This window comes from Thalassophryne amazonica, chromosome 1 (genome assembly GCF_902500255.1).
Source record: "Thalassophryne amazonica chromosome 1, fThaAma1.1, whole genome shotgun sequence".
NCBI classification, from domain to species: Eukaryota; Metazoa; Chordata; class Actinopteri; order Batrachoidiformes; family Batrachoididae; genus Thalassophryne; species Thalassophryne amazonica.
Genome location: NC_047103.1, coordinates 74225387 through 74247144, shown reverse-complemented (window position 1 = coordinate 74247144; position 21758 = coordinate 74225387). Strand labels below are relative to the sequence as shown.

The 21758-nt window shown below is 43.7% G+C and overlaps 1 long non-coding RNA gene across 1 annotated transcript; it reads left to right on the top strand.

The window, feature by feature from the left end:
- The first annotated feature begins 4601 nt into the window (after window positions 1-4601).
- On the top strand, window positions 4602-21288 carry LOC117519745. The gene is made up of 4 exons (XR_004563400.1): window positions 4602-4612; window positions 5267-5273; window positions 10838-10843; window positions 21136-21288. It is a non-coding gene; the product is annotated as an uncharacterized LOC117519745 (long non-coding RNA).
- The last annotated feature ends 470 nt before the right edge of the window (window positions 21289-21758 follow it).

Below are 21758 nucleotides of genomic sequence, written 5' to 3'. Positions count from 1 at the left end.
CCCTCCTGATGCCACTGCTCTTGCATAGGTCCAAAGTTTTATGTCCAGACCAGTAACGATGAGGTCATTTAACCTAGTGAATTACTCGAGGTCTGCAATACGATTTTCCATGAGTTTTATTGTCTTGTCCTTCTCCTCATTCTCCTTTTGTAATTCAGCAATTTGCTTTGTTAGTTCCAATATTTATTTATTTATTTATTTTTTTGTTGCTGTGAAATAATTTTCAGTTGATCTGATACCTCTTCGATTGGTTTCATTTGCACTGACATTTCATTTAACGTTTTCCTGATTTCCTCCATGATGGCAGTCCCCTTTGATTTAGGCCCCATAACTAAATATAAGATAAAAATATCATGCACTACTTTGTTTACCCAAACTAGCAGCTCCTGCTGCTGCTGGAGGTTCCTGACCCGATGGTAGTTGCTGCTGTTCCTGCTGACAGGAGCAGAGGAGCAGCATTTTTAACCCATGTGTCATTGACATATCTGAACCAGTGACTGGGAGAGATGCCCGTGAACGATGTCAAGGCTGTCTTCTCCACTCGCTCCATGTACAGATTGGCCACAATGGGGGATACCGGAGACCCCATCGCACAACCATGGATCTGCCTGTAGTAATTCCCCCTAAACAGGAAATACGTGGTGTTAAGACAGATCTCCAAGAGTTGGCAGATGTGGTCTGGTGTGAGTTTGGTCCTTTCAGGTAGAGACACATCCTCCAGCAGTCTCTGCCTCACAGCTGAGATGGCCTCAGCGGTGGGGATGCGGTGGGGATCCCCACCGCTGAGGCCATCTCAGCAACAAATCAAGCAACAGGAGGTCGAGGACTTTACAGAACACATCAATTTGGTGGATTCCAATATCAAGTTCACACGTGAGGATGCCAGAAACAACCATTTAGCCTTCTTGGACTGTGATGTTACGATTGGAGAGAACAGGCAGCTCCAGACAGAGGTTTACAGAAAACCCACTCACACTGACCAATATCTGCTCTTTGACTCAAACCACCCCCTTGAACACAAGCTCGGGGTGATCAGGACTCTTCAACACAGAGCCCTACAGGTGCCCACAACTGCAGAGGGAAGGGCTAAAGAACAACAACTTGTACGGAAAGCCCTCACAGTATGTGGGTACCCACGATGGTCCCTGGACAAAGTGCAGAAGTCCCAGAAAACAAAGAGACCAGATAGACAGGAGATGGAGACAAGAAGAAGAGGAGTGTCTCTCCCTTATTTAGCAGGAGTAGGGGAAAAACTACAGAGGATCTTCAGACAGCACAAAATCCCAGTTTACTTTAAACCGGTTAACACCTTGAGACAGAAATTAGTTCACCCTAAGGACAGGATCCCTAGTTACAAACAGAGCAATGTAGTGTATTATATCAGATGTCAGGAAAACTGTAATGAACACTACATAGGTGAGACTAAGCAACCTTTAAACAAGAGGCTATACCAGCACCGCAGAGAGGTCGCCAGTGGACCTCAGTCTGCAGTTCATCTCCACCTGAAAGACACTAACCACACGTTTGAGGACAAGGAAGTTAAAATCTTAGCCAGAGAGAAGAAATGGTTTGAGAGAGGTGTCAAGGAAGCATTCTTTGTAAAACAGTTGAAACCCAGCCTTAACCGGGGGGCGGGTCTCAGACACGCTTTGTCCCCTGTTTACAATGGGGTATTCAGGTCAAAGCAGTTTCAGTCTTTTGTTCATGGTAATGAGTCATTCACGTCATCAGGAGAGTCGTTAAGGGAGCCATCAGGGGAGGCTTCCATCCCATCATTAGGAGAGTGCACAATAGGTGCTAATTAGAGCTATTGTTTAGTCACTAGCCTATAGCAGTCGGCCTCTCGGTAGGAGGGATCTGGTTAGGTTAAAAACTCCAGCTTTTGTTGGCTTCTGGTTTATTCTTCTCTACAAGAGTCAAGACAGAAGTCAGACTACCAGAGCAAGAATTTTAGCTGAGGAAGCTTCTGTGATTTGAAGCGAAACGTCCTCATGTCAAGCAACCCAGTCCAGTTGAAGATTCAAGCTTCTCTACTATGGAAACCACCTGGACAACTGAGTGCCTACACAGAAACATTATTTTGAATGTGTTGAAATGGTTCAGTGTTTACATCAGACTTTGCCATCTGAGATGGCTGGACACAAATGCAAGACTCACACAACAAGCTCTTAGGGTTAAAGCAGTTTACTTTAGTCATCAGCTGGGTCCGGTACACAAAAGGCAATTCAAAATCAGCAAACATACCAAAAACATCAGGCATATAAGCGTGGTTGGAAAAACAGGCAGATGGTCAAAAAACACAAGGTAGCAGACATGACAAGGAAACACAAGGAACAGAGCTGGAAGCGAAGGCACAAGGTGCATCGATTTGGCAGAGAAAGCGTGCACAAGGTGAGGCTTAAATACACCCAGCTGATTAGCTACAAATGAGAAGCAGGTGTGAGAGCACCAGAATGAGGGAGGGGCCAGACAGAGTGAAACACCCACCACCAAGCACCAAGAGAGAAACAAGATAGAGGAAAAAAAAAAACAGCAAGAGAACTAATGTCAAAAGAAAACCATAAAATAACTAAACAGAACTCCACAGACATGATAATACAAAATCCAGATCCTGACAGTACCCCCCCCCCCACCCCTCATCACACTCTGGCGCCCAAGCCAATGGCTGAGAGATGAAGTCATATTGTGTAAAGGAGCCGCTATTGTGCTAAAGTCGCGGATAACTTTACAAAGCAGAGGAACCATTGTACTTCTCCATGATTTTGAGGCACCGCCCACTCCCACACAGCTGCAACCTTCTCAGGGTCCATCCTGATCCCCCGCCCCGATAATCACGAATCCCAGGAACTAAACTGTGGATTTATGAAATTCTGGACATATAAATGATTCTGTAACAGTGTTTTAAGTACTGCACATACATGCTGTGTATGGGACTTTTCATCAGAGAAAATAAGTATATCATCCAGACAGACAAACACACAATTGTTGAGGTACTCCCGTAGGACATTAGCCCAAACGGCATCACTAAGTATTCATAATGGCCAGTTGGCGTGTTGAAGGCAGTTTTCCATTCGTCTCCCTGCTTGATACATACCAAATGATAAGCGTTCCGCAGACCTAATTTAGTAAACACCTTAGCGCCCTCCAGAAGTTCAAAGGCAGTGGCGATGAGAGGAAGCAGGTACCGCTTCTTAACCGTAATGTCATTAAGACCACTATAGTCAGTGCAAGGGCGGAGGGACTTATCCCCACGCAGACAACGAAGAAGGACAAATCAAGCTCGCAGCTAGTGATTCTTGTATGTAATCATTCATTGCTGATCATTCAGGTGCTGAAAGAGAGAAAGGTTTGCCCCTAGTGGGACTAGCCCCACCAGGGGCTCAATGGCACAGTCATATGTGCACTGATTTAGCATTAGCTTTGCTAAATGCCGATGTTAAGTTGTGATAACAGGGTGGAACTCCGGTGAGATCTGGGTTCAAGTCCGGTGCATTTACAGCAGGTCTTAGCAGACAGCATGCGGGATCCCAGGAACTGATTTGCCCTTTAGACCAGTCAAAGTTAGGCCCATGTCTTTTTAGCCAGGGGTGCCCCAATATAGCCGGATGAGTCATTTTATCAAATAGATGAAAGCTAATGGCTTCAAAATGATTTTCAGCAATAATCATACGAACTGACTGGGCACGATGGGTGATTTGACCAAGTTCGTGGCCATCCACATCCTTAAATTATATAGTCTCCCGCACCTTCTGGTATAATTCAAGGTGTAGAGACCTGACAAGAGAATACAGTGGCAAATTAGCATCAGAACCTGAATCAATAAACAACGGGACAGACACTGACGACTGATCAGAGATTAATATGGCTGAAATCATATGCTGAGCCGAGGAGGAGGAAACTGAGTTTTGACTCACCCATAGTACTGGTTTAGTCCACGCCAGGGCACCCCTGAACTGACAACTGGAGATCACATGACCTGCCTGACTGCAGTAGAAACAAACCCTCCTCTTGGTGTGGACGGCGTTCCTCTGCGGATAGACGAGTGCAACCCAGCTGCATGGATTTGTTGGAGTTGCTGTGAGGAGTGCTGGTGCAGTGGTGGCTCGGAGTGGTGGCTCGAGCAGGTGGAGTAGCTGAACGCTGAGAAGAGAAGCTCCCAGCAGGGTCGGTCTGTCCGGCGATCGGTACAGATTGCCAAGGCAGTTAGCTCATTCAGATTTTCTGGGAAGTCGACGGCGATGAGCTGGTCTTGGATGTGGTCGGCCAGTCCCTGAAAGAAGACGTCAAGGAGAGCTGCAGAATTCCATTTGCGCTTGGCCACCAGGATGTCGATAGCGTAATTGTCAACTCATCGTCCTCCCTGTTTCAGCTTCATGAGCAAGCGTGCTGCCTCGCGCCCAGGCGAAGTGTGCTGGAATACTTGCTGAAGTGCTGTGGTGAAGGCTTGAAGGGAGTCATAGGAGGAGGATTGCCCGCTCCACTCTGCCGTTGCCCATGCCATAGCCTGGCTGGTCAGGTGAGTGATCATGAATGCTATCTTTGTCCTTTCGTACAGAAACATTGATGACATGAGCTCGAAATGCAGTTCACATTGAGTGATGAATGGTTTAACGTCAACGGTCTCACCGGAAAAACGTTCTGGTTGAGAAGGGTGATTGCAAAAAACTGGTTCTGCTGGGGGAGCTGCCGGGGCTGCAGATGCCCCCGGAAGTGGATTGGTGGTGGTCACGGGAGCTGTATCAGAAGTGGCCTGAATGTCAAGCTTGGTCAGCAATTGTTCCATCTGGGAGCTAACGAAGGACATGAATGAGTCCTGACATTTAGCTAATTCACAGTCTTCTTGCTGTGCTAACTGCCGACTGTGATGGTGTACCGCCAGCTGGAAAACGTTTTTAGTCTGCTGTGGCCAGATCGACCTATCAGGCTTTGCATCTGAGATGGCTGGGTCATCATCTGAGTCCGGTACACAAAAAGGCAGTTCAAAATCAGCAAACATACCAAAAACATCAGACGTATAGGCGTGGTTGAAAAAACAGGCAGAAACACAGGGTAGTAGGCACGACGAGGAAACACAAGAAACAGAGCTGGAAGCAAACGTACAAGGCACATCGGTCTGGCAGAGAAAGAGTGCACCCAGGTGATTAGCTACAAACAAGAAGCAGGTGTGGGAGAAAGACCCAGAATGAGGGAGTGGCCAGACAGAGTGAAATACCCAGCACCAAGATAGATAGAGAAAAAAACCAGAGCAGGAACAAACCAGCAAGAGAACTAATGTCAAAAGAAAACCATAAAATAACTAAACAGAACACCACACATGATCATACAAAAATGCCGATCCTGACAGTTTGAAGCATTTCATACAATTAAATATGGCGACATCTGCTGGCCAATCGTTAACATAGCACTTGCATGGAACAATTAAACAGGCGCTGTTATGTATGTTTAATAAAGGTTCTATGTGCATCTTGAAATTTTGACTATATTTTCTTTTAAAGACATTAATAATACATTTGTGTTATAATGTGATTGCGCCATCATAAAATACTGTATGTAATAGAGATATAAACAGTGAAATTCTTCTGTAACTAGGAACTATTATGATATATTTGTACAAAATGAAGGGAATTTGGGGGCTTCAAAGGTTTTCATTTAAAAATAAGATAATTTCAGTGGTGTTAGGCTTTAGTCTGTTCTCCCTCTCCAGTTTTGGAGAGAAGACTCACACAACACAGAAGTCGTGTCATATGAAGACAGATTTTGTCCAACTTGTAAAGTGTTGGATAAACAGCTGCCTCTTTATCTCTCCTTGCAAATTCAAATTCAAATGCAGAAGATGGTTCTGGGGAGCATTAACATGGCTAAAACCCTTCAGCTTCTGAGGGGCAAAGCCCCAACCAGGATTATCTTGAACTCCAGCCATTTTAAGCATTTTTCTTTATTTGCCTCTCACATGCCTATAGATGAGGTTGCTGAAATATTTTGGGAAAAGGAGGGAGGATGGATGAGGTGAAGGATTAAACAGTTTCCCTTCTATTTTCTCCCTCAGCCCCAACCAGTCCCAGCAGAAGACTGCCCCTCCCTGAGCCTGGTTCTGCTGGAGGTTTCTTCCTGTTAAAAGGGAGTTTTTCCTTCCCACTGTAGCCAAGTGCTTGCTCACAGGGGGTCGTTTTGACCGTTGGGGTTTTACATAATTATTGTATGGCCTTGCCTTACAATATAAAGCGCCTTGGGGCAACTGTTTGTTGTGATTTGGCGCTATATAAAAAAATTGATTGATTGATTGATTGATTGATATTGCTGTTTTTATTCATAAATGAGGACTGTTATTTTGTTTTTTAATTACCTCCGCCAAGGAGGTTATGTTTTCGGTCGAGTTTTTTGGGTTTGAGTTTCCAAAAATTTTCGGTGCACGCTATGCATACACAGTTTCACTGGAGCACCAGAACTTCAACTCGACAAGAGTCAGGAGAGCTTCGAAGAATATGAGGTCTGGTTGAAGGAGTTTTGTCTGGCGAACGGCTTGAACATGGACAGCACTCAGTCAAAGGCAGTAGTGTTGATCGTGGTGGGATAATGGACACACGGTTTGCTGCGGGATTTATGTGCATTTCGTTCCAAACCACAACTACATCACCGAACGTTTTAAATTCCACACCAGAAAGCAAAAGACAGACGAATCAATCAGTGACTTCTTGGCAAGTCTGCAAAAATTGGCAACAACATGTCAATTTGGAGCTTTTTTGAGTGAAGCTTTAAGAGACAGATTCGTTTGTGGTGTGGGGAGTGAACGTGAACGCCTCTTAGCCGCTGCTCAAATTTAAGGACTTATCTCTTATCAAAGCGCATGAAATAAGCTTGATTTTTGAGATGTTGGAGTGGAACACAGTGAATTTTAGAGACAAGCAGCAAAGCTAAAGTTGTTTTAAAAAAGGAAAACAGAGCCAGCCGTGCTTCAGATGTCAAAGAAATGGACATAAAAACAGCGGGAACTTCAGCGAGGGAGATGCAGATGAAGCGAGGTGAAGGAGGCATTGAGCGGATGACAGGACCTGCCAGGAGTGACAGCTCTCCAGAGGAGTGGCCTGTGTGTGACAGTCCACGAAAGGAGGAGTTGCTCAACCAGACTGCTTTCTCTGCAGCACAGTTGTCGTCTGCTGTTCAGCAGGAACAGGGGCCTCATGTACAAAGTGTGCATACTCACAAAAACCTGGCGTACACCCGTCTCCACGTCCACGTGCACATGTATCAAAAGTGACTTGAGCGTGGAAATGTGCAGTGTGTCACGCAAAAATCCTGGTTGGTGTACACACGTTTCTACAGCTATTGTGCCATCTCCGACATGTATAGGTGACACAGGGAAGCATTAATAGTGTGAAAACAAGAAGTTATCAGAGTGATGCGCACATCAGAGACACTGATGAACATTTAACACACCCACGTGCTTGCAACTACATGGATCGATAAAAAAGCATGTGCAAATGATGTGTAAAGTGGTTGCATTAGCGTTGTTAGAGGACCTTGCAAAAGGTGCAATCTGAGGTGAGTGTGTATTCAGGGAACATGAGGATTTACTTCAAAATGAGGATAAAACCGATTTCAATTACCGAGGCCACTGTGACTAGAGTTGCGCACAGAACTGCAGTCGGCCCAGAGTGCAATATGGCGAGGAGCCAGGGGTTGTCTGTGCCCACACAGGTGCTGATCACACTGGGCAACCTGGCATCAGGGGCATTCCAGGGTGAGCTGGCTGATCGGTCAGGCGTGTGCCAGTCAACCTTGCGCTGAGCCAGCTGTGTGGAACGCAATCATCCGAATGTCATCCAGGTACAGTGCATTTTGCAGGGAGAGCCGGTTTCCTGAATATAATCGGAGCTATTAACTGCACACATTTTGCTACAAAAGTGCCACCACATGATGAATTTGTTTCTGTTAATAGGAAACATTTTCATTCCATCAATGTTCAAATCATATGTGATGCACAAATGTGCCTCAGGCAGCTGTCATGGTGAGCCATGAGGGGCTGCTTGTGTTAAAATAGTTTATTCATGTAATTGTTCTGAATGAAAACCAGCGTGGACACATTTGTGGATGTGCACATTCAAATATGTTTTTGTTGTTATTATTAATGTGGGGATTTTCTTTGTATTTGCTTGATGGTGAGCTACAGAGCTTCTTAACAGGCTTCCTGTTTTCAGTATTTGTCAAGAAACGCGTGTGTAAATTGTAAATGTCATACAGTCAGCGGGGGCGCGCCTCACCTTTTTAACGTCACTGTTCTGCGTGTCGGCCTCACGCTCACACTCCGTAGCTCCCACAAACATTTTTCCACTTTCATGATTAATCCATTTAACAGCACACTGAATAAACTGTCCCTGCGTGTCTCCATGTAATTTCCCGTCATCTATAGTATTTTTTTTCTGTGTTCATGCTGTCTGATGTGATGTTGTGGGGAATCCCTGCTCCAAGTGCCTATTTACATGAAATTGCATATTTAAATAGGGCGTGGCCAGGGAGGAGTTTGGTTCCACACTAGAGAGAATACTACCCCACCTCCTGTCAAAAGTTTGATGGATGATGTCACAGCCAATCAGAATAGATTACATAACCAAGCCCCGCCCTAACCCCACCCCCATGACATGTCACAGCCAATCAGAATCAACTGTCACTAAGCCCCGCCCATATGACGTGTCACAGCCAATCAGCATGAGCCCACCCCTAACCCCTCCCCTAATCCTGCCCCTATGACATCACAGCCAATCAGCGTGAGCCAGCCTCCGGAGTCCCGCCCATCCATAATTAGTTCACACACAGGTGACATAGCCTAATTTGCATTGAATGCTAGTCTGTGCATGTATGGGCATGTCTGCTAATTTGCATTGACTGGGGTCACCCCTCCCCAAATGCTGAATTCCTTCCATGAAAACAGGTTTGGATGAAAACCCTTATTTGCATTGAGTGGGGTTCACCCCTTCCATGATTCTCTGACACTATAATATTATATATAAAATAAAGATTTATAAAATGTAATTATTTAATTAATTAAACAATTGTTTAGTCTGGGAGCCCTGTGGGATTAACCCTTTAAAAACATTTCTGACAGAAACCCTCATTGCAGGTGATGTGTGCGTGCACGTGCACGCATGTGTGTGTCTCCCTTTAAAGGTGGTGGTGAGGTGTAATATCTGGCTTTTCAAACTGCGATGGCCTGACGTGTTTTAACTTCGCGCTGCATAGCCGAAACTCCAGTAAATATTACAACAGCCTCTAACGATGGGGGAGCGCCTAAGAAATTAGACATAAATTGTGTAAAACCGCCTCTACCGCTCGACCACCTGGCTGGGGTACTGAATTTTGAGTCAGGAGGCTGTCTGGGGTATATTTTCGAAGCGTATAAAGCAACCCTGAGTTTTTACGTTACCTGGTTTGTTGATCGAGCCCCACACCCCGAAAGTGGCTTTGTGCATATGACTGGAGCGTTATGTCCACCGTGGTCGCTGCTTATTTGAGAGGGGATGTTTTAGCAGATCCTCAGACAATCCGTGCTGAGAACATAAAACATTTTCAGATTACATGGACTGGTTACACCAGCTCTCTGTATAAAGTGACCTTCAATAGATATCCTGCTGGGATACCCATTATGGCCAGGATGACCTTGGAATGCATCCACGGTAATCAGCGGGCCGTTGTAGAAGCCCCGGTACCGATGTGGGAAAAAATGTTTTCGGCATATGGGGACAGAATCAGTGGGTTTTTTAGGCGCTGGCTGGAATATAAAGACATTATCGGAGTCAGAAGAAACCTGACCCCTTTCTTTTGTTAAGGGGAGTCTGGCCACTCCCACCCCGCCCGACCATATATATATTCATCAGCGTGCCAGGATGTGCTACCATTCGACAACCAACATCATGACTCAAGCTTTCACATCAGCTCACATTCCTCCAGCCTCACGTCGATCGTGAGGGTCATTACACTGGCTACGAGGAAGAAGGCTGCTCGCAGGACCTCTTTACCTCACGGCCTGAATCCTGGCCGCGTTACAGTGAGTTTTCCATCGGCTGAAGCATCGGTGATGTGGGGTGGAGAAGCCCAAGGGGTGTACCCTTGCTCACCATCTGTGATTTTAGACGACGGACCAGGATCACCCACTAGTGTTTATGTCGGGGGTCAACCTGCGGCTCCGGTGGAGGTCTGGGGTGAAACATCCCTCCCACCCAACCTGATACAAGAAGCGCTGTGTGGCGAGACGTACGTCACACCAGTCATTGGTGACCAGCCAGATGGACTTCTCTCCGACGAATTTTTGAAAACAACAAAACTGGCCATCATCCATCTGATGGCTGGAGTGATTGCAAATTGTAGAAAGGAACTCTGTTACGGCTGTCAGGTCGACCATCTGAGTCAGACGCAGCACGAATGCCTGGAAGAGGTGTCTGAATTCTTTTACCCAATCAGTTTCCATCGTCTGATAAAAAGCCTCTGGACAGAGCGGTTTATTCCTGCAGTGCTCAAACTGCTGGCGAGCCATTACATATTTCCCTCACCGGCGAGAGTCCAGGGTGTGGCTGAAAACATCTTGAACGAGCTGAAACACTGTGATAATTTTGGTGGAGTGTTGAACCAGATATCCAGCTGTTTGGAGCATGAAAATCCCACTCAAGTTCATGAAATGGAGGATTTCTGGCACGGCCTGATCTGATCATCACCTGCAGAGCTTTTCTTTTAATATACTCGTGTATGTATATATATACAGTAGTGTTCAGAATAATAGTAGTGCTATGTGACTAAAAAGATTAATCCAGGTTTTGAGTATATTTCTTATTGTTACATGGGAAACAAGGTACCAGTAGATTCAGTAGATACAAATCCAACAAGACCAAGCATTCATGATATGCACACTCTTAAGGCTATGAAATTGGGCTATTAGTAAAAAAAAAAGTAGAAGAGGGGGTGTTCACAATAATAGTAGCATCTGCTGTTGATGCTACAAACTCAAAACTATTATGTTCAAACTGCTTTTTTTTTTTAGCAATCCTGTGAATCACTAAAGTAGTATTTAGTTGTATAACCACACTTTTTCATGATTTCTTCACATCTGCGAGACATTAATTTTGTTGGTTTGGAACCAAGATTTTGCTCCTTTACTAGTGTGCTTGGGGTCATTGTTTTGTTGAAACACCCATTTCAAGGGCATGTCCTCTTCAGCATAAGGCAACATGACCTCTTCAAGTATTTTGACATATCCAAACTGATCCATGATACCTGGTATGCGATATATAGGCCCAACACCATAGTAGGAGAAACATGCCCATATCATGATGCTTGCACCACCATGCTTCACTGTCTTCACTGTGAACTGTGGCTTGAATTCAGAGTTTGGGGGTTGTCTCAAAAACTGTCTGCGGCTCGTGGACCCAAAAAGAACAGTTTTACTCTCATCAGTCCACAAAATATTCCTCCATTTCTCTTTAGGCCAGTTGATGTGTTCTTTGGCAAATTGTAACCTCTTCTGCACATGTCTTTTATTTAAGAGAGGGACTTTGCGGGGGATTCTTGCAAATAAATTGGCTTCACACAGGCATCTTCTAACTGTCACAGCACTTACAGGTAACTCCAGACTGTCTTTGATCATCCTGGAGCTGATCAATGGGTGAGCCTTTGCCATTCTGGTTATTCTTCTATCCATTTTGGTGGTTGTTTTCCGTTTTCTTCCACGCGTCTGTTTTTTTTTTTTTGTCCATTTTAAAGCATTGGAGAATATTGTAGATGATAATTTTTTGCACCTGCGTATAAGTATTTTTGCACCTGCGTATAAGTTTCCCCCTCTCCAATCAACTTTTTAATCAAACTACACTGTTCTTCTGAACAATGTCTTGAACAAACCATTTTCCTCAGGCTTTCAAAGAGAAACGCATGTTCAACAGGTGCTAACTTCATCCTTACATAGGGGACACCTGATTCACACCTGTTTGTTCCACAAAATTGACAAACTCACTGATTGTATGCCACACTACTATTATTGTGAACACCCCCTTTTCTACTTTTTTTTTACTAATAGCCCAATTTCATAGCCTTAAGAGTGTGCATATCATGAATGCTTGGTCTTGTTGGATTTGTGAGACTCTACTGAATCTACTGGTACCTTGTTTCCCATGTAACAATAAGAAATATACTCAAAACCTGGATTAATCTTTTTAGTCACATAGCACTACTATTATTCTGAACACTACTGTGTGTATATATATATATATATATATATATATAAACGTTCAATTTATCATGGGAAATTATCTGATTAATCTGTGTCGAGGTGTAAGGGATCGTTATGTAATTCGTGAACTGTCGCATCTTTTAAATCAGGCTGTCACACGCAGGGTGAACAATATTACAGTGTCTTCTGTATTGGAAAGGGTGCTGGACTCTGTTAAAAATCAGGCCGCTCCAGAGTTTTGGGAGGAAAACATGTTAAGAACTGTTTTGCAGATAGCGGATAACTCTGCCTACATTGCCTTACGCAGGATTACCGTTATGGTTACTGACAATTTTCCTCGATTTAATCCCTACCACCTCTTTACACTGTACGCATTTATCATGGACGTCCTTTGTCACAGTGTAAGACAACAACTCATGGAGAGATCTGAAGTCCTGACCGTCCTACAGAAACTTAATACAGCAGTTTGTCTGAATAATGGCGGGGATGTTTTACACCGAACCCTGCAGATGATTAAATAGTAACTTCTTTTTCAGTTTTTTTTAAATGAATGATAAAAAATGTGTAAAACAATAATTTCTCTGTTTTTTTAAGTTCTATTGAGTTCAGGTCTGGAGACTGGCCAGGCCACTCCAGGACCTTGAAATGCTTCTTACGGAGCACCTCCTTACTTGCCCTGGCTGTGTGTTTGGGGTCATTGTCATGCTGGAAGACCCAGACATGACTCACCTTCAATGCTCTTACTGAGGGAAGGAGGTTGTTTGCCAAAATCTCACAATACATGACCCCATCCATCCTCCCCTCAATATGGTGCAGTCGTCCTGTCCCCTTTGCAGAAGAGCACCCCCAGAGTATGATGCTTCCACCCCCATGCTTCACGGTTGGGATGGTTTTCTTGGAGTTTTCTCATCCTCTAAACATGGTAAGTGGAGTTGATTCCAAAAAGCTCTATTTTGGTCTCATCTGACCACATGACCTTCTCACATGCCTCCTCTGGATCATCCAGATGGTCACTGGTGAACTTCAAACGGGCCTGGGCATGTGCTGGCTTGAGCAGGGGGACCTTGCTGCCCTGCAGGATTTTAAACCATGACAGCATCATGTGTTACTAATGTAAGCTTTGTGACTGTGGTCCCAGCTCTCTTCAGGTCATTGACCAGGTCCTCCTGTATAGTTCTGAGCTTTCTCAGAATCATCCTTACCCCACAAAGTGAGACCTTGCATGGAATCCCAGACCAAGGGAGATTGACAGTCATCTTGTGTTTCTTCCACTTTCTAATAAATAATCACAACACTTGTTGTCTTCTACCAAGCTGCTTGCCTGTTGTTCTGTAGTCCATCCCAGCCTTGTGCAGGTCTACAGTTTTGTCCCTGGTGTCCTTAGACAGCTCTTTGGTCTTGGCTTTGGTGGACAGGTTGGAGTGTGATTGAATGAGTGTGTGAACAGGTGTCTTTTATACAGGTAACAAGTTCAAACAGGTAATACAGGTAAAGACTGCAGAATAAGAGGGCTTGTTAAAGAGAAATTAACAGGTCTGTGTGAGCCAGAATTCTTGCTGGTTGGTAGGTGTTCAAATACTTATTTGCAGCAGTAACATACAAATAAATTATTTAAAAAATCATACATTGTGATTTCCGGATTTCTTTTTTTAGATTATGTCTCTCACAGTGGACATGCACCGAAGATGAAAATTTCAGACCCCTCCATGATTTCTAAGTGGGAAAACTTGCAAAACCGCAGGGTGTTCAAATACTTATTTTCCTCACTGTATATATATAAAAACTAGGATTGCGTGTTTTTTCGTCATTCACATACTTGATCCCTTAAATGCTGCCTGAAGAAAGATTGATGAGAAATGTGTATTACGACCCTTCAAATCCTGGAAGCTTCGGTGGTGTGGAATGCTTTACTGAAGGCTATCAAACCTGAATCCGGGGTTAAACCCTCCAGGAAAGACGTGGAGTATTTCTTGTCCGGGGAAGATGCTTACACTTTACATAAACTCGCAAGGATGAATTTTAGTAGAAATAGGGTGTTTGTTACAGCCCCTATGAAACAGTTCCAAGCTGATCTCTGCGATATGCAGGCTTTATCAGCTCACAGAACAATTCACGGAAGGTTTTGCCACCTGTGTATAAATTAATGGACTACGACGGCGAGATCATTGAAGGTTCAGTTTATGAACCAGAATTGCAGAAGGTTAACATATCAAAAGACAAACCGTATCAGGTTCAAGAAATTATTGGTGAACGTTTTACCAAGGGGAAGAAATTTGTATTTGTCAGGTGGAAAAACTGGCCTGAGAAATTTAACTCCTGGGTTCCTGCAGACCAATTGATGGCCATATAAATGTGATGACATCTATCTTCAACCGGCATATGAAAAATGGATCGGGACCTGAGACAAGAATTTTATGTGACTCTGTTTTCAAACGCCAGCCTAAACGTATTCCTAATAACACGATTTCATGCTACCAGGTGGACCTGGCTCAACACCTGGATTTAGAGGGAGAGTGGGTTGTGGCGCTGATTCTTATTCTCACACCTGGTTAAATATTCCGGGAAAGCATTGCTCTACGTTTCAGGTGAAAAAAATTACAGGTCCTCCGTCCAAGAACAAAATCTCTGTTCACTCGACTTCTTTTGAGGCAGGATATTATGACAACTTTGACCTTATTGCAACGCAGATAAACTCTCGTTTGAAGAATATAGATCCAAAGATCTCTTTAAAATATGACGATATTCAAAAAAATTTTATGTGGGAAGGAGACGGCACCTGCCACGTACATTTTGAAACCCCAACGGCGTTCATGCTGGGGTTACAGCCTGATAAGTGGTTGAGATGCGGACCTGGGGGCGTATTCTCTCCCCATTTCCCTGATATAAAAGGCGGGTTATATCATTTTTTTCTGTTACACAGACGTTGTTCAGGCTCAGATGGTGGGTGACAATTTTGCTCCTCTGCTCCACTGTTTCGAGATCCAAGGGAAGTTTGGAGAAATTATCACGCAACCCTGCTTATTATCATTCAACCCTGCTTATTATATTCCAGTTTCTAAAAGACATATTGAAAAGATACGCATTGAGATTCATACAGATCAAGACAAGCCCTTAAATTCACATACGGGAAAGTGATTGTCACGTTACACTTTAAACCGATGGGTTAAAAAAAATAATGCAAGCTGATGTTTATAGATTCATTCCTTATTATGAAAATCAGGTTGGTCACGGTTTTTCTGGTGCCCCCGTTATGTACGGGAAAGGTTTGGGTAACATATTTTCAAAATTATTCAAGTTCGTCATGCCTTTATTTAAACAAGGATACGCGCTTACCAAACCTTGCCAAAAACACGGCCAAAAATATCGTGTCCAATGTGGTGAGCCGTGTGGTTGAAAGGGTGTCCCGTCCTGAGGAAGCTGGCATGCAGGAAGGATCCGGGATCATGGTACTCTTGTGATGCCCCAGGAAACGCCCTCCCAGGAAACACATAGGCAGGGGTAAAAAATGAAGTCTCGAGCAGTCCGATGGAACGCCAAGAAGAGAAGACCTTCTCGTGATATTTTTTCTTAAGGATGAGCCTGTTACGATATAATTCACCCGAGTGCGCCATGAGCGAGCTAGACCTGTTTACCGTCCCAGCGACACAACTCTCGATAGAGGACAGTCAATATGTGGAAATAACTCCGTTATCGGCGCTGCCTGACACCGGGCCGATCGAATTTTTTATCCCCAGACCTGGATTTAAATAACACGCTGATTCATCTCTGGGTGAAAATGACAAATTACTCATCCGGCGATATACTTTGGCTTTTTTAAATTTCTGCAGTTCTTCGCGGGCTGCAGGGTTTGAAATGCAGGTCACAGGAATATTATATTCATTCAAACAGTTGGAGGGTTGCATTTTTTGAAGGAAGAGCTGAGATATTTCATGAGATCGATTGCATGGGAACTGTTAACCGCCCGCCCATTATAAATAAATTCACCCGATGCGGTCCAAGTAGCATTACCTGTGGAAATCTTCCTCATAATATACTCTGCGTTCTTACGGTCTCTCGAGGGCAGGTTCTCTATCACCTCCCTCACGGTACCCGTGAACTCCTCCTCTTTCGGTGTAATAACAGGCTCCTTTTCAGAGGGTGAAACACGCAGGAGAGCCTCATATTTTTTAATTTTCTCATAAGGACTCTGTCCATCCTCATTTTAAAATCCAAATCATTTTCAGCAGACTGTCTGATGTCTGCACCACCAGGATTCAACCGTTGTGTATTTGAGGTCATCTGTTCAAGTTGCTGGGGTGTTACCAGAAACATTTTCTGAGTCGATTTTGATGTCATTTATCCTCGTATGAGTTGAGTAATAATCGGCAGTGCAGCAGCCAGTAGTGGCAACAAGAATTCTCCAGTCTGTATAAGACTCCTGCGTTTACTCTTTAAGCTGGTCTTTTTAGCCGCCAAAAGCCGTAAAGCTTTTTTCCTCCTTTTCAGGGCGCTGAATTGTCTCCTGTTCAGGACGATATTACCCTTTAAAATATAAGGCACACAGAAGCCGCCGTTCTCAAAATGTCTTGACGCTGATGTGGGCTGGCTTTGATTAAAGATTTAAGAATGTCGACGTTCCTTTTTAAAAGTGAGCTCATGGTCTCCTGCTGGATTTTGCAATATAAACAGCCGGCCACTGATTTTGCAACGACCCTCTTCTCAGTCTAAAGCGATCTGGGCAGTTTTGTGTACAGGCCAGGAATAAATATCTGTATGGTTCGCTGGTTGCGTCTTCTAAGCTGTCAAAAAATACTGTTTTTGGAGGGGAACATTTGTTGAGCTAAAATATTCATCTGCAGTGTATCACGTGGGTTTTTCAAGAACACCATATAGCTTGTGTTGAGACTGATTGTTCTGCTGTATTTCCCCTGATGAAACACATTCTGAGTTATTAAAATTATCAACATATTCCCATGGTGTCTGTACTGTGTAAATACTCTCACAACTGTGGGGTCATCAGCTGCCTGAAAAATGAGATCAGGTGAGACTGACCAGAAGGAAAAAGGCTTTCATGTTCGAAAGAATCAGACAGACCTCGTACAAATTTAATGTTTTTATTCTTCGCCCTCAGTTCAGAATACATGGGTTGGAATGAGGTGTAAATCCATACAATATTTTCCGGCACATCTTTCATTACATGATCACAGTTCTCCAATAATGATTTAACAAAAACAGTTTTTCCAGATCCACTTGGTCCTATTACGAGGCATGAGAAAGGTGTATGCAATCTCGGGTCAAACAGGATAGGCTTTCCAAAGTCAGACATGCTTTTCAATACCCAAAGGGTTCAGTCAGACCGTCAGGCAAAAGACTTCATTTATCATACATGACTCGGAAGGTTTTCTGGAATGACGCATTTGTCAGCTTGAAGCCGTTTTTATGACGTTCGATACCTTGCTGTGGCGCTTTGATCATGGATTCGTTGGTAGGATCTTTTACATAACCCTTGATCAAGTCTTTGATGCTGTCAAAGTTTATTTTTTGACAGCTAGCAGGAGTTTGTGTGATCCCTTTCACGTGCATAACAGTTTTTCCACTCAAGGTTTTATATGCGTAACTTTTCGGTCCCACCACCACAAATTCAACAATAGTGTCCCCACCCAACTCATTTGTTAACTGTCCGAGAAAATTACCGGTGGGTAACGGGGTTTCACCATCCCTGCAGACATAGATCAGGCTATCTGTATCGTAGTATAGGATCCTCTCTGGGGTCGCCACCTTTTCCATAAATCCATACAGAGTCAAGCGCACATATGACGTGGTGAATGCCACAATAAATATATTATCTGCTTTACCAGGATGAGCTATGTATTGTGACCCATACCGCCACTGGACCATAGCCACATCATTATTCAGGAATGAAAAATAGGTGATGTTATACTGGTCGGAGAATAGAAACCTGAAAAATTCCTCAGCGTTTCTGATGAGTTTGGTTTGCGTGAGATTATTCCTCTGAGCGAATTTCCTCCAGAAGGAATTCAGACATAATTTCGCTATTTGTCTTTTTGCAGGGTTGAGGGAAATTTTTCCCGGGTCCAATCAGATTTTTTGATTGATCCAGTAGTCCTCGACATATTTCTCCCTGCTCTCAGAGTCTTTATCAGATTCCGGTGGATATCCAGATGCCTCCTGTTTATGTTTTAAAAACGTGTTCATGTACCCCACACATATATTATCGCTTTTAGTTTCGAAATGCCAGACCTCGTTAACCTCTGCCACAATGTAACCTTTATCCAAAGCTTTGTGAAATTCAGGGGTCAGCCACGTCTTGTTCAAAGCTCTATCCTGATCGCTGTGTGTGCATGATTTATCTTGGTTGTTGAGATCAGCACACAGGCGACAGAGAGGAAAGACTGGGGAAATGGGGAAATGTAACCCCCCGCGGCGGGTACACGCTAGCTTTGATGGGACCGAAATATGAATGAGGGTCTTGGAAATCCCGGACAATCATTTTCGGATGTCCTGTGGGGTATGTGAAATTTATGTTAACGTAAGGGTACAACGACGTCACATTAACGTAATGAATCTGTTCACCCTAGCCTGAGGTGTACCACAGACGCACAGGGGCTGTCCACAGACACGCAGGGGCTGTCCATCCACCGGAGGGTAATTTACCCAGCACCTCTTCTTCAGGCTTGAATTCTAAAAGAAGAGAGAGAGAGAATTATATGCGCTCCTCATACGCTAAAAAATAAAAATAAATACATACACAAATAAATACATAAATAAATAAACAATCTGAGATTAATAATCTGTAATAACATATAAAATAATTATCAGGCAAGGCAATATATATATATATATATATATATATATATATATATATATATACGAGGGCTGTCAATAAAGCAACGGCCCTTTTTATTTTTTTCAAAAACTATATGGATTTCATTCATATGTTTTTACGTCAGACATGCTTGAACCCTCGTGCGCATGCGTGAGTTTTTCCACGCCTGTCAGTGACGTCATTCGCCTGTGAGCACTCCTTGTGGGAGGAGTCGTCCAGCCCCTCGTCGGAATTCCTTTGTCTGAGAAGTTGCTGAGAGACTGGCGCTTTGTTTGATCAAAATTTTTTCTAAACCTGTGAGACACATCGAAGTGGACACGGTTCGAAAAATTAAGATGGTTTTCAGTGAAAATTTTAACGGCTGATGAGAGATTTTGAGGTGATTCTGTCGCTTTAAGGACTTTTCACGGTGCGAGACGTCGCGCAGCGCTCTCAGGCGGCGTCATCAGCCTGTTCAAGCTGAAAACCTCCACATTTCAGGCTCTATTGATCCAGGACGTCGTGAGAGAACAGAGAAGTTTCAGAAGAAGTCGGTTTCAGCATTTTATCCGGATATTCCACTGTTAAAGGAGATTTTTTTAATGAAAGACGTGCGGACGGATCCGCGCGTCGGGACGCAGCCGACGCGGTGCGGCGGCACAGGAAAAACACCTCCGTGTTGATAACCATTTGTAAAATCCAGGCGGCTTTTGATGGCTTTCAGTGGAGTGAGTATATGAGAAATTGTTTAACAGGCAGGACATGTTCCAACTTGTCCTTAAGGCTTTCAACAGAGGTGTTTTTCCTGTGGCGGAGCGTCGCGGCGGCGGCTGCGTCCCGACGCGCGGACCCGTCCGCACGTCTTTCATTAAAAAAATCTCCTTTAACAGTGGAATATCCGGATAAAATGCTGAAACCGACTTCTTCTGAAACTTCTCTGGCTCACAGGCGAATGACGTCACCGACAGGCGTGGAAAAACTCACGCATGCGCACGAGGGTTCAAGCATGTCTGACGTAAAAACATATGAATGAAATCCATATAGTTTTTGAAAAAAATTAAAAGGACCGTTACTTTATTGACAGCCCTCGTATATATATATATATATATAAAACACAGGTTGTAATAACGATTATAAACAAATTTATAACATATATAAATAATTAGGTAAGACAAAAAACAAGATAATTATTACACAGGCTGTAAAAATGAATTTAAACCAATTTACAAAATATACACTCACCGCAGAGCCCGCTCACGCTTGAAGTTTCAACTTCTATTTGGAAGAGATGATCATTAACATTTTGTGAGTATACATCCGCAAATATAACCAAACTTTGAAAATACCTATTTTAACGCGGATGTGTGGAGATCTGTCAGAGCGACTACTTCGACCCTGTTTTCCAGCTAAATGAAGATTATATATGTCCTTACCCTCTTAAAGGGAGCTAAAAAGTTTATTCGCTCCAGACAGGTCAGAGCTGTAATCATCATACCCTGGTACTGTATGCATGTGATCAAATAGATCAAATAGTGCTACACAGATCTAAAACGTTTATTCATTCCAGACGGTTTTTGCACTTATTCAAAGGTCATTTCATACAGAGAGCTGGCGTGGTAATATGTAAAAACTCAGGGTTGCTTTATACACTTCGAAAATATACCCCAGACAGCCTCCTGACTCAAAATTCACTACCCCAGCCAGGTGGTCAAGCGGTAGAGGCGGTTTTACGCAATTTATATAGAATTTTAGGTGCTCCCCCATCAGTAGTAATATTAATAGTAATATTTGCCGGAGTTTCGGCTATGCAGCACGAAGTTAAAACACGTCGGGCCATCGCGGTTTGAAAAGCCAGATATTCCACCTCACAACCACCTTTAAAGGGAGTCACACATGCGTGCACGTGCGAGCGCACACATCACCTGCAATGAGCGTTTCTGTCAGAACCGTTTTTTAAAGGGTTAATCCCACAGGGCTCCCAGACTAAACAATTATTTAATGAATTAAATAATTACATTTTATAAAGAATTAAATCATTACATTTTATAAATCTTTATTTTATATATAATATTATAGCGTCAGAGACTCGTGGAAGGGGTGAACCCCATTCAATGCAAATTAGGGTTTTCATCCAAACCTGTTTTCATGGAAGGAAGTCAGCATTTGGGGAGGGGTGACCCCAGTCGATGCAAATTGGGCGGACATGCCCATACATGCACAGACTAGCATTCAATGCAAATTAGGCTGATATGACACCTGTGTGTGAACTAATTATGGATGGGCGGGACTCCGGAGGCGGGCTCACGCTGATTGGCTGTGATGTCATAGGGGCAGGATTAGGGGAGGGGTTAGGGGTGGGGTCACACTGATTGGCTGTGATACATCATGGGGGCAGGGTTAGGGGCGGGCTCACGCTGATTGGCTGTGACACATCATGGGGTGGGATTAGGGGCGGGGCTTAGTGACAGTCGGTTCTGATTGTCTGTGACACGCCTTTGGGGCAGGGCTTAGTGATGTAGTCGATTCTGATTGGCTGTGACGTCATCCATCAAACTTTTGACAGGAGGTGGGGTAGTATTCTCTCTCACACTCAATTCCAAGTTCAGTGGGATGTACAAACGGAATATGCGTGAATTCATGCCTACGCACACTTTGATACATCTGAATATATTTGTGCTTATGCCAGATTCAGGGTTTTGGTGTACACCAACTTTTAATAGGAAGTCCACACAATTTCTTTTTGTA